A 12,571-nucleotide genomic window follows, 5' to 3' on the forward strand; every position below is an offset into this window, starting at 1 on the left:
CCCCCAAGGCCCCAAAACTCACACTCAAGTTGAGGAGACAGAAAAATACACAGATGTGACAGACACACTGACAGATGGGGACATAGTATTGTAGGGTAGGGGGTGAGGAGAAGGACATCCACTCAAGACCAAGGTGACAACACGACGAAGGCATGGAATCAGGAGACACAGTCAGTGTGTGCTTTCATTCTGTGCAGCCTGATGTAAAGTTCAAGGCACGGGGTGAAGGGGGGCCAGGAAGAAATGGACCCAGGGACCAATTCTGAAAGAGCCGAGATTTTATCTCATAGGTGATGGGGAAGCCACAAAGGGATACTTCATTCATTTCGTCACAAAATACTGTGAGGCAACCACGAGGCAGGCACTTCACTGGGCGAGAGGTGTAGAGTGGGGAGGGAAGAAGTTAGAGCTCTCTGGGGGTCACATGGGGAGGGGGCAAAGGGAGGAAGAGAGGGCCAAGTCTGGGCACCTTTGGAGCCGAGGCCATGAGCACCCCCTTTGGAGACAAGGTGCATGTGTCAGGTTTGGCAGAAGCCCGGAAGAGCTGGCCAGGGTGCTAACTCCCGGCGTCATTTAAGCAGACTTCTCAATACTGGTGCACACAGCGCCCTGGCCCACAAGGCAGAACTCACAGGCATCTGAGCCTCTACCAGGAATGCAGGGTCTCAGCTAGTGGGCTGGCCACGCTCAACTGGAGAAGACATTTACTCCAAAGGATGCTCCCCACCTCCCCCTCCAGGCCTCACCATGTCTACAGGAGGGGCCGTAGCCATGGGTACTCTTGACCTTGATTAAGTGTGGTTGGCAGAGAACCAGGCCCTTTCCTTACAGCTGGGAGAACAGAAGCCCAGAGTGGAGGTGACCTGTGAAAGGTCCTATAGTGGGGCGTTGGAAGAGTCAGGGCTAGGAGCTGAGTGGCCAACACTGACTGATTCCTTCTGAACACTGCTGCTGCTGCTGATGGGGGGCAGGGGAGCAGGGGGGCATCTGCGCTGAGGACAGATGCTTCCTTCCCATCCCCAGGGCACAGGCACCCACCTCACCGCACAATGATTAGCATTGTGGGATCAACAGGCAGCATGCGCTTGCTGGGGAACGTCCTGACAAGAGGGCGGTAAGAGGGGCTTCCCCTGACAGCAGAGAAGTCACCCCACACACCCCAGCACCCAGGGGGAGGTGGGCAAAGAACGGACCAAGGTTCTCTAAAACAACCACAAAGGAGTGGCCGTCTCAGAGGCAGGTGGGGTCCTCCCCGATGCACTCGGTCTTCCCAGAGGTGACCCACGAGGCCACTGAGGCAGAGACAGGATGAACCTTGACCTCATCTAGGAAACTGATCTGATGATACCTCAGTGCACAGCAGCGCTCTGTGTTCTGCATCCATTTCCCTGGACAAATTACTGACTCTCTCAGGAGCAGGGGCTCGTTTTGAGGGAACAGGGGAAAGTGAAGACAGGACTAGACTCTTACTTGGAACCATGTAATTGCTGGAGAACCACCAAATCAGGGCTCTTGTTAACACACACTAGAGACTGAGAAGGGGGCAAGGGCCAGCCTGACCTATAAGGAGCCCTAGGTGGTGAAAAGGGTTTATCGGTGCTGTGGCAAGGCCAGGAAAAAGGGGGGTGGGGACAGGGGGCTGGGGGCTGTCCTCACAGTGGCTCCCAAAACCACACAGAAATCACCAGGCAGGAAAACTTCACTATGCATGTTGAGAACCACTGCTTTTCCACTTATAAAAAAAGAACACACTTAATTTGGAGAAAACGTCACATTCTTAAAAATCCAAAGGGATTTTTTTTTTTCATTTCCAAAATTCTAATCATTCTGCGACTAATCTACAGGTCCAATTCCAAACACAAGTATCTAAACTCGATGTTAGCACTAGACTTTTGCTCTATCGCAATAAAATTTTTAGGCGAGGGCCTGCCGAGTGGCTCAGTTGGTTAAAAGCTCGCTCAAGAGTGTGAGCTCTGAGCAACAGCGGTTCGAGTCCCGGCCCGAGCTGAGCAGCCACTGAGCTGCCAACAGGTGGCAGGATGGCTCAGCTAAAAAAAAAAAAGTTAACTTTTAGGTGGGATCAGAGGGGACTTCTACAGCACATATTTACATATTCTTTTTTTTAAAGAGCTAAGTCTTACTTTTAGAATTATAAAGAAAAAGGGTTTTAAAGAGCCTGAAGTTAGTTAGGTTTTGCCTATCGTTTTACTATAAAGAGAGTTTTGTTTTTTTATTTCACCCTCATAATGAGACTTCTCTGATTTACAGGCAGACTGCAAATGAGAGCTGGGTGGGCTGGCTTTCGGGAGAAGTGAATGACCCAGATTAGGCAGCAAATCCGTGTCATGTTCTGTGAGCACCAAATGAGGTGGCCGTGTCTAATCAGCCCAAACACCACAATGGCAAGCAGTTTGGTGGTCACTTTAAGTGGCTAATTTCAGAGTACCTTCCAATTAAAGCAGTGGTGAAAAGAGGTTAACTAAAACCTCTAATGGGGACCCCCAGAATCATCAGTAAATTGAAGGCCAGCCTTAGTATTTATTTCCCTTCCACCTGGGAAGAAAAAGAAAAAAAAAGAAGGAAAGGGAGGTGAGCCGGGGCATTTTAAGTGACAGGTATGAGGAGACGGAAAAAGGAGGACAATGCCTCGCACTTGCAATTACCCAGCTGTGGCTCATTAAAATATTTTATTGCACATTAAAACGAACTGGAGAGCTTTAAAAACAATAAATAAATAACATCAATGCCTGTGCCCAATGCCACTGCTGCCGAAAGCCCCCAGCCCAAGGTTCTGATTTAATTGGCCTAGGATATGGCCTGGACATCTGGGTTTTTGTAAAGCTCCCCAGGTCATTCCACTACGATGAGAGGCACTGCGTACTATTCGCTCAGCGTTCTGCTGCTTGCTGCACCTACTCGAGGTAGCGGCTATGAGAAGAGCGGGAAATCAACTCCACTGTTGTACGTAATGGCTCCACAAAAGGAATAATATACGAGAAAGCGGAGGACATACCCTCATACACACACACACACAAATATGGGGAGTAGCTACGAACTTCAACAGGTTTACAAGATGAGCCACAATGGGTATCTGCAGGTAAGGTCTGTTTACAGGGGATGTAAAGAGCTCCTGCCCCCATTTCCCGCACCAGGCCTCTCGGTTTCGTGTGGACACCAAATGCCTTCACAACACAGCAGCACAAGCAGGACAGCCCCACCTACAACAGGAGGCACCAGGAGCGTGGTCAGTGACAGCGGGTCCAGTACTTGGTGCACATTCCCTGGACAGCAGACACTGTTTTGAGGACATGCAGTGCATAGTGAATCCTCACATCTCGCTACATGGGCAAATATCATGAGCAAACTGAGGGCCAAGAGAGCACAGCAAGGGTGATGAAGGCAGGATACAAACCCAGAGCCGTTTGACCCAAAACCTGAAGTTAACCACTGCGCAGATCTGCCCCCGCTCTGTAGAACAGCCCTACGACGCAGAAGTCAGCACGGGGAAGAGGCCCTCTCTACCTCCCTTTTTCCTACAGCTACTTGGTCTTTACAAACTAATTTCACAGCAGCCCTCCCCAACCATAACATGTTTCTTAGCCTCCCCCCCCGGAGACTCTATAAAGAGATAGCTAAACAGAGACCAGGCCCCGGAGGGGACACCCCACAAATGCCACACCAGTGCATCCTACACCCCTGCCATCCTCGTAGCATACACTTCCATCTTCTGGTTGAAGGGGTTGGGAAGAAAAAAAAAAAAACCCGACAAATTGGCACCTTTATCTCAGCTGTCTGGGTTTGAAAGGCATCTAGGAAGTGAGGAAGCTGTGGAGGAATTCACCTTGAAATGATGTCTTCCAGGGCACATAGCCATGATGCGCAAAGCTGCCGGCACAATTGAACAAGTCTGGGCTCTGCAGAGACCCGCAGCAAGATCACTTCTCCTCCCTGTGCTCTGAACAGGAGATCCCAACCAGCCCAGGAGAGGTAACGAGAGGTGTGATTAGAAGCAGTGGTCAACTTCATCTCAGGGGCAGAAGAAGCACTTCCTGTCTCTCTGCATCAGTTAATGGAAATCATTCCGAGGCTGCCCAAAGTTCACCTGAGGCCAACCTTACGGAGGCATGCTTACAACTTTAAAAGATGTGCACTGCCTCTGCCTGGGGAGGAGACTCTCAGCCCTGCCCCAGAGCAACAGGCAGCCTTTTGGCCCCAGTACAGAGGTTTCCTCCTCCAAACACAAGTTGATGTCAACACTTGAAATGACAAGATGCTCCCCAGACCATATACTCCCAAGTATATACAGTGAGCACAAACGCGAGAGATGGGAGAGAAATGAGATCAAAACCCATCTCTGCCACTTCCTGTGTGACCCCCAGCAAGTATCTTGCCCTCTTGGTGCCGCATGTGCCTCACGCGTAACATGTGCTCAACTGTCTCCTAGGACTGCAGAGGCAATACAATGAAATGAGGCCTGGGAAGGCAAAAGGAGCCATGTCTGCCAGCGTCAGTGTATCACATACGCCGACCGCTGCAATTTTTCATCTCAAAAGACTGAACCATATGAGATTGGCAACGTTTTGACCCTTTTTGGACTACAAAAAATGGCAATTTTGTATGACTCAACTTAATACGCTGGGTAGACATTTTATCTTTAAAGACCCTTGCCTTTGAACAAGCAGGGTTAATCTAATATTCCCTTCTTATCGCCCAATAATGATGGACCTTATGAAAGGAAGGCCCGGCATAAATGCAAACACATTTCTTCCACTTGGGCTATAAAAGCTGAAAATGGCTCCCAGGTGTGAGCAGACACAATAGGCCCTGCCTTCTTTGCAAGGTCACCACATGGGTCAAAGTCAAGCCAGCCATTTTCGGATTAGGTGCACACGCTCACAAGGCTTCCCTAGAGGTAAATGGATTAGAGGAGCCACCTGCAGGAAGTGGGCGAGAGGGAGGAGGAGGAGGAAATGGTCCCAGTTGGAAGGAGACTGTTGATCTGGGCGAGAGCCAGCCCCTTTCACATGGGACATTGTGCAACCACAGAGCAGCTCTGCTTCCCGGCTCCAGTTTAAGTGGCCATGGAGGGTTCAGCCCGGGACGGTTCCAGCACCCACTGCTAGGAGGCACTTTCCTCCGGACCATGCGTGCTTCACCAGCATCTATTCCCACTGGATCTTGGACTATATTTAAAGCTTACGCGGTTGTCATAAAAAAGGAGGTAGTGGGGAGCCAAACACGTGACAAAAGCCAACTCTCAGCAACAGAACCTAAGCTACAAGCTCCCCTCAAAAGGCAGTGACCTCTGTGACCAAGTTCCTATTCCATCGGCACGGCCCTTCCTCAGCTCCCCAGACCCCACAGCTGGTGTTCGCTTCACTTTCTCAGCAAATGACTTGCAGATGTACCGTTCATCTGGCTGCCGCACCACCCCCACTCTCAAAGAAAGAAAAAAAGGAAAGAAGGAAAATGACAAGTCATGACTGTGTAATTTGGCAGGCTCGAGTCGGCCACAGCGCCGGCTCCTTTCCCAGTGAAAAACTCCCCGAGACTCAGGGCAAGAGGCAGTCTGCACTACAGAACCCCTGCGAGGCTTCCGGGGCAGGCCTGCTTTCTTTGTAAAGTGGTTGTTCAATTTTCTATCCTGAGGCTCATTGGTGGTATCCAACATCGGATGAGGCTTCAGTTTTAAGAACCCGGGGTCCTGCTCTGCCTTTCTACAGAAGCTCTCTGGCTCTCCTCACAGCCGGCTCATTGACAGAGGAAAACACGGGGAGGGGGGCTAACGGGCTTAAACTGGAACTAGCCACGGCCTGTTGGCACTCCTTGCAGTACTCGTCCCAGCACCCAATGTGTCGGCAGAGCACGCAGGGGGCTCCATCTCATGCCTGTAACTTACACTCACTTGTAGGGGGGATAGAAAGGAGGTCCACATAAGGGGGCGCCTCAGTTAAAATGTGACTTCACCTGGGAACCTTCCCTGTCTTGCACGCCATCAGTGACAGCAGTGAGGAGCCCCTCAGACATTCCCAGCCGGTGCTTGTATTCCCACTGCCTGTTTACCCATCTTTCTCTGTAGCTAGACTCCAACTTCCTTGAGGACAGGAACTGCCAGGCTGTGGGGCCTGTTTGTTCATATGGGTTTCACGTGGGGAACGTGCCGGCAAAACTCAGAACAGCCTAAGCTGCCTGGCAGACGAGCCCCTGATCTCCATTGTGAACCAACTCAAGCTTCGCTGCTTCCTTTCATCCGTTTGCCCTCTGCCGACCAGGGCGACAGCCTCCCAGTGGCAGATGGCCAGGAAAACAGGAGGTGAGTGACCGGGTCATATACAAGGAGGGCTGGAGGGCAGGTGTGGGCCCTGAGTTCTGATTCCCCCATCAGGGCAGGGGAGAATTGCCCACCTTTCAGACACTCCTTTTAACTTCCACCTGGAACAAAGCGGTGCCATTCAAGTCTTAGGCAGGGCAAAGATGCATCTGATAACAGGGACTGATTATCAGCAGGAAGGTAAGTGCTGCTAAGTGACTCCCTGTGCTGGCTCCGGCTGCCCGGGTAGGCTGGGCTGTAAGGAGAGCCCATAATACCCACGCTGAGATAACAACGGTCTCCTGCCAGGCTGGGCTGCTCACGAAGCATTCCCTCCTCTGCAGGAGCTGACTGATAAAGGGCTGGTGGGAGACTTGCGTGATCACAATAACAAATTAAGCAGAGACAACTGTATAACCACCTTGGGCCTCAAGTCCGCAGCCACAGCCAGATCTGTTCTGTGCATGCTCACTCAGTGCCCGCCTTACCAGGGCTTTTGAGCTCCACCGGCCCAAACGAATACCTGTTCCCACACCTGTGACACTGGGAATTTGTCTAAATAATTTACTGCCCCCGATACGTTAAGCGGCGTAGTAAGAACCTGACACATGAGCCCTGCCTCGCACCCCTACCCCTTATATAAGCCCCGGCAGTGGTTCTCAAATGGGGAGTTCCCAGGCCAGCAGCAGCAGCATCACCCGGGAACTTGTGACCCGAGAAAGTTCTCTAGTGGCACCCCAGATCTGCCGGATCAGAAACGGGCTGGGGCCCAGCCACCTGCATCTCAGGGAGCCTTCCCGGTATTCCAGTGAATGGTCCAGTTTGAGAACCACACGGGGGACGCAGCAGCCACGATCTCCCGGGGGAATGGGCACGATGTTTCATCTAGGGGGAAGAACCCCTTAACACCAACAAAAATCTGGGCAAATGAGGCGGAAAGTAAGCACATCTCTGAAGACAAGAGGAGAGACTACAGCCCCCATCTCATACACCTTCTCCTGCTGAGCTGTTGTCTGACCAGGGCCACAGCATCCCTGTAGTGTCGGAACCAACCAGGTCACAAGATGCGCCAGGCACAAGGACAGTCACTTAAAGTTGACTTGGGGCTTTTTAAACACGGCTTTGTTCAGTTTATTCCTAAAGTGTTTCAGTCACTATTACCTCCACACTCCTGATGAGAGTGCAGGAAAAGACCCAGAACACACAAGGCATCAACGGTCCAGGTGGGGTTCACTTTTGCACAGCCACACCCAAATGGCCGGCCTTCCTTCACCAGCAAGGCTAAATGGGGTTCTCAGGTGGAGGATGCCTCTCTGAAGCAGAATGGGGTAAGAGCTACCCGTTTCCACATTTTCTACCAAGTCCACTCCTAAACTGATGTGGATGGTCCAGCAAATTCCTCCACAGGACGGACGAACGATCCTTCACCGTGGGGAGCATTGCTATGTCCACCTCACCTTGGACACATACCTACAGCCCCCACAGGTGTAGCTATGTATCAATCTACAAAGAGTTTCACCATCCAAGATTACCACTCAAACATTTTAAGACAAATTATTTCATGTTTCTGATGATAAACATTGTGCTAAAAAGAAAAAAAAAACATTTCAACATCAATTCTCTCAAACATTCAGTATCAATGTCTGCAAATGATGAGCTTCTTCCAGGTGAGGCGATATAGAGAAAGTTTTCAGGGTAGCTAATTGAAGAGAAAGGCAAGAGGCCTCAACCCAACTCCTTAGGGAGAGAATACACCTACCCTCCACACCTCCCGACACACAAACACAGTTTTAGGAATGCCAGCTGACTATTTACTACTCAGTGTAACTTCACCTGTGCTTTATGCCTGATTATTAACAGCCCTAGCTCAGGTCCCAAAGCCAAACATAACTGTCTGATGTTGAGTTCTGGGTCCCTCCCTTCCTTCTGAGATGCTAATTCCTCTCCCCAGCCTGAGCAGTGGCCAGATCATCACTGCATCCCTAAGTCCTTGTCCTGGAAGGCTTGCTCTTTAATTCCGTTTTAATGTGAGCTGATCTTCAGATTAATGAGCCTGTAAAGAAGACTGACTTGGCCCCTCTTTTTCAGAGGGCCTGCTAGGCACACAGAGAGCTAAATATCACTGTTAATTTCACTTCCCCAGCAGATCCAGCCAAGAAGAGACTCCATCCCTCAAGGCCCCCCCCCCACTGCACCAACCCCCCCCAGGCTCCTGCCACTTAACTCCCTCAAGTGGGGTCACAGACAGGACACCAGGTTTCATCCCTTCCAAGTTTTAGTCTCCGGAAGTTACAATAAAGAGATGTTAAATATTCCATTACTTTTATTTAATCAGTTTTTCTTTAGCTAAGAGGTCACAGCAAACTATAACTGTGTAGTCAAATCCACTTCTGATATTTTTAAATTATTCATATTCTATGTCTTCTAGGTCCATCTGCTAACACAAGAGAAATACTTTTCTAAAAAAAAAAAAAAATTAGTTTTCAGATTAGTGTGGCCAGGGGCCTGGGGGGAAGGGGACAGGGGAAGTGATATTGCTTTAAGGGTACGGGCTTTGTTTTTGGGATGATGACAAAGTTCTGGAATTAGATAGTGGTGATGGTTGCACAACCTTGAGAATGCACTAGAAGCTGCTGAACTGTACACTTTGAAATGTTTAAAATGGTGAGTTTTATGTTATGTTAGTTTTATCTCAATTAAAAAATAGTTTCAAAAAAGTTGTTTTCAAGATTAGCAATAAAAGTTATTTCAGTGTGTTTTCATATACAACACGAACCTAAGGGATTTTAATAGTACTATTACAGAGTCACAAGTATTTGTGTGCAAAACTAATCTTTGCTTCGCTCTCCTACCTGATCTAGGCCAAGGGCAGGGGGAGGGAGGGACTGAACAGGCATGGTTAAGACAAGGTCTAATATATACCACCAACTGGAAAAGAAGTTACATGGAGAAAGCCAAGCGCCATATGGGAAAAACGCTGCTGCTTTAAAATTAAAGTTGATTTCACAGCTAGCTTTTTACTCCTAGGACTGAAAAAAATCCAACCATTTCCACTGTAACCAATCTTCTCAATGATACAAGTGCAGTAACACCACAGGAAAAGCGGAAATTTTTCTTCACCAGAAATGTCACTTACGCATCACACAAAATTACTGTTGCCTTGGGAATCGTAACTTGAGTTTTCTGGACTTCAAATTAAAAAAAAAAACCCTCTCAAACGTGAAAATCGGAGGGCAGATTTTGCCCACATTTAACAAAAGTCTGTTGCTTTTTCTGAAAACTATTTTATGAAACTAGCGTCCTTGCTCCAATCCAATCTTATTACAAGCTTTCCTTGAGTTTTAATGCTTTTTTGTTATTAAGGACAAATGGCTTTGGCATTATCCTCAGAACACGATGCAAATAAATCTGCTCTTTGACAAATACTTTAATTGAATTAAATTCCCTTAATCTGAAAGTATTAACCAATTGAAATTTTACTCAATGACTCCAGCTCCCCCCAACAGTGGAAAACTCTGTTTTGAAGCCCTGATAGTAGAGCCAGATGCAAAACAAACCCTTTTCCCATGAGGCCCTCCCAACTGTGACCCCAGCAAAGGAGGGCCCTGGTGTCTGGGGATCAGAGCATTGTCTCGTGAGCCAGGGCACTGGCACAGACTAAAGGGACAAGAAACTGAACAGAGACAAAGAGCCAACTTCCAGAGACAAAAGTCCATAATTACAGGTGTCTGATCTGAAAACCACAAATCTGCTACTTCTGCAAATGACATACAGAAACAATAGTGATTACATGGCAGCAGGTCAGTGCTATTTCTTTTGTGACGTTACTGTCCGACTCTCAGTTTGAGCCATAGAAGGAATATGGAAGCTTCGAGAGTACTTTTACCATGTGTTTCACCCTTCATTCAACAAGTGAGACAAAAGCTATTTGTCCCAGGTCACGACATCATCCGAGACAGAGCTGGATATACACCTAGCCTGCCCTTTACCTAACGCAGCTGCCCGTATCGCTGACCCCTGAACAACGCAGGGGTCACAGGCACCAAACCCACTCCCCACCCGTGTAGTAAAAAATCCATGTATAACTTTTGATTCCCCCAAAACTTAACAACAGTCGTCCCTCGGTATCCACAGGAGATTGGTTACAGGACTCCCTGCAGATACCAAAATCCAAAGATGCTTAAGTCCATCATATAAGATGGCATAGAACAATGCATTCAGGGATTCCTGACCATGGATCCGAAATACTGTTTTCGATCTGCAGTTGGTTGAATCCATAGATGCGAAACCTGCAGAAACAGAGGGCCGGCTGTGTGTTTACTTAAAAAAATCTGTATATAAATGGACCAGCACAGTTCAAACCCATGTTGTTCAAGAGTCAACTGTATGCTCGTCCTAATCCAGTTGTCGTGGTTCCTCTGACTCTTAATGGCCTCAGCCATCTAATCCCTTTGTTCTGCTCCCTTTTTATCACTCTTGTCATCCTCCGCCTGCTGGCAAAGGAGAAATGAGACAAGAATAAGAATTTGGAGACTACGGACTACCAATGTGAACACTGACTGAGCTAAATGACCTATCACATTTTAGACATGTCAGGGGCTTCCCCCAAGTGATGGCATTAAATCCTCTGGAGGTCACCCTGGAAGGACCTCCGGGCCCCAACTTCAGGGGCATAGAAGGTGCCAGCTAAATGTTTGTTGAACATGTGACACCTTTTAATTCGATGGTTCTGCAAAACCACAGACACTAGGCAAAACATGCTCTCCAAAGCCTGAGTGGCTGGAACCGTCACGTGGCTAGAGATGCTAAGCACTCAGCCTTCAAGCATCAGGACGGGGAAGTAATGCTCGGCCCTGCCCGCTGTTACTTTCCTCCCCCGTCCTTTGCAAAGTCCACTTGGGAAACACAGAAAGGCATGAAGGATGACAGCAAAATTATCTATAATCCTGCCGCTCAGATGTCATGCTGCTAACCTAACTTTGCAGGCACTACATCCAGGCATCGGGTCCAAGATCAGGAAACACAGGACTCTCAGAGAGAAGGAAGATAAAGACACTTCAGTTTCTGCAGTTTCAGAGAAATCACTGACCAAGTCAGATGGAGACCAGCTTCAGGCCGAAGAGGTGCTGCCAATGTTAACCTGCATTTTCCAAACTCAAAACTGGAGGGAGTCTATTTTTCCCCCGGCTTTACATATTTTAACGCTGTCTAATGGAATAGCAGGAACAAGGCCAACAAGCCCCACTGCTCCGGGCACTCGGGCCAAGGAACAGAAATGTATTTTTAGTCAGTAGAGCGAGGCGTGATTCAAAGTGCTACAGGCCCTCAGGAGACGCTGGGAGCCCTGCCCATCGCTGGCGCAAGGTGGCTCAGAGCCACTTGCCACACTCCCGCACCCAGTGCACGGAGGATAACGACATGGGCATTTGTGTCCAGTCTCAGTTCCACTCTCAACTTACAGAAACTCAGGGAGTCTGGGTTTCCTGTAGGTAACACAGATGTTCTCTGTGGCCCAGGCTTCCCAGCCAAGACAGGAACAAGGGGGCTGAAAGCAGTACTGCCCACACCGGAGTAAGTAGGCAAAGCCCAGGAGCCCCTGTTAAAGTAGGTTCCGACCCAGCAGGGCCGGGAGAACTGAGATTATGCATTTTTAAGGGACTCAGCACTGATACAACACTGCTGATCTAGAAGCCATACTTTTAAGTAGCAAGGAGTTAAATCATCTTCCAATGCTTTGCTCTATGAACGAACGTACAGGGGATTAGCATGCCCCCCTAAGTAGCCTCAGGTAAGGGTAACTCATTTAGTTTAGCCACAGTGAAACACCTTCCAGATGCTAAGCACACAGGCTAAGTGGTACAAAAAGAAAGTCAGACCCTTGCCTGTACATCTTGGGACAAAGGGCCACAACCTTCATTCCAACACTTCAAAGGAATAAGGACTGACTCCTAAATCCTATGGCCTCTAAATTCTGAGATCACGCCAAGGCACAAGAGGCTATGTGACAACTAGCCACCAGCCAGAAGCAGCAGCCACCACCTGTCAAATACCTACTACGTGTGTGCACGATGCCAGGCCGTTCACAGACATTCCACTCCCCTCAAACCGTGGCCTCACTTTTCCTATCTGTAAATCAAGTCAAGAACACATTCTATAAATGAGGAAAATGAGGTTCAGAGAGATGAAGTTGTCTGTCCAGGACACAGAGGCTGGGCTGAAATTCTAAACCCCTATTCCACAATCCCTCAGTCTTAAAAGGGT

At 48.8% G+C, this 12,571-nt stretch overlaps 1 protein-coding gene across 1 annotated transcript in view; it reads right to left on the minus strand.

Annotated features, from left to right (window-relative positions):
• The window catches only part of LRIG1 (leucine rich repeats and immunoglobulin like domains 1), a 129,765-nt gene that overhangs the window by 69,468 nt on the left and 47,726 nt on the right, over positions 1–12,571 (minus strand). The window lies entirely within an intron of this gene.

The sequence above is a fragment of the Hipposideros armiger genome, unplaced genomic scaffold (assembly GCF_001890085.2).
Source record: "Hipposideros armiger isolate ML-2016 unplaced genomic scaffold, ASM189008v1 scaffold_172, whole genome shotgun sequence".
In the NCBI taxonomy this organism is placed as follows: Eukaryota; Metazoa; Chordata; class Mammalia; order Chiroptera; family Hipposideridae; genus Hipposideros; species Hipposideros armiger.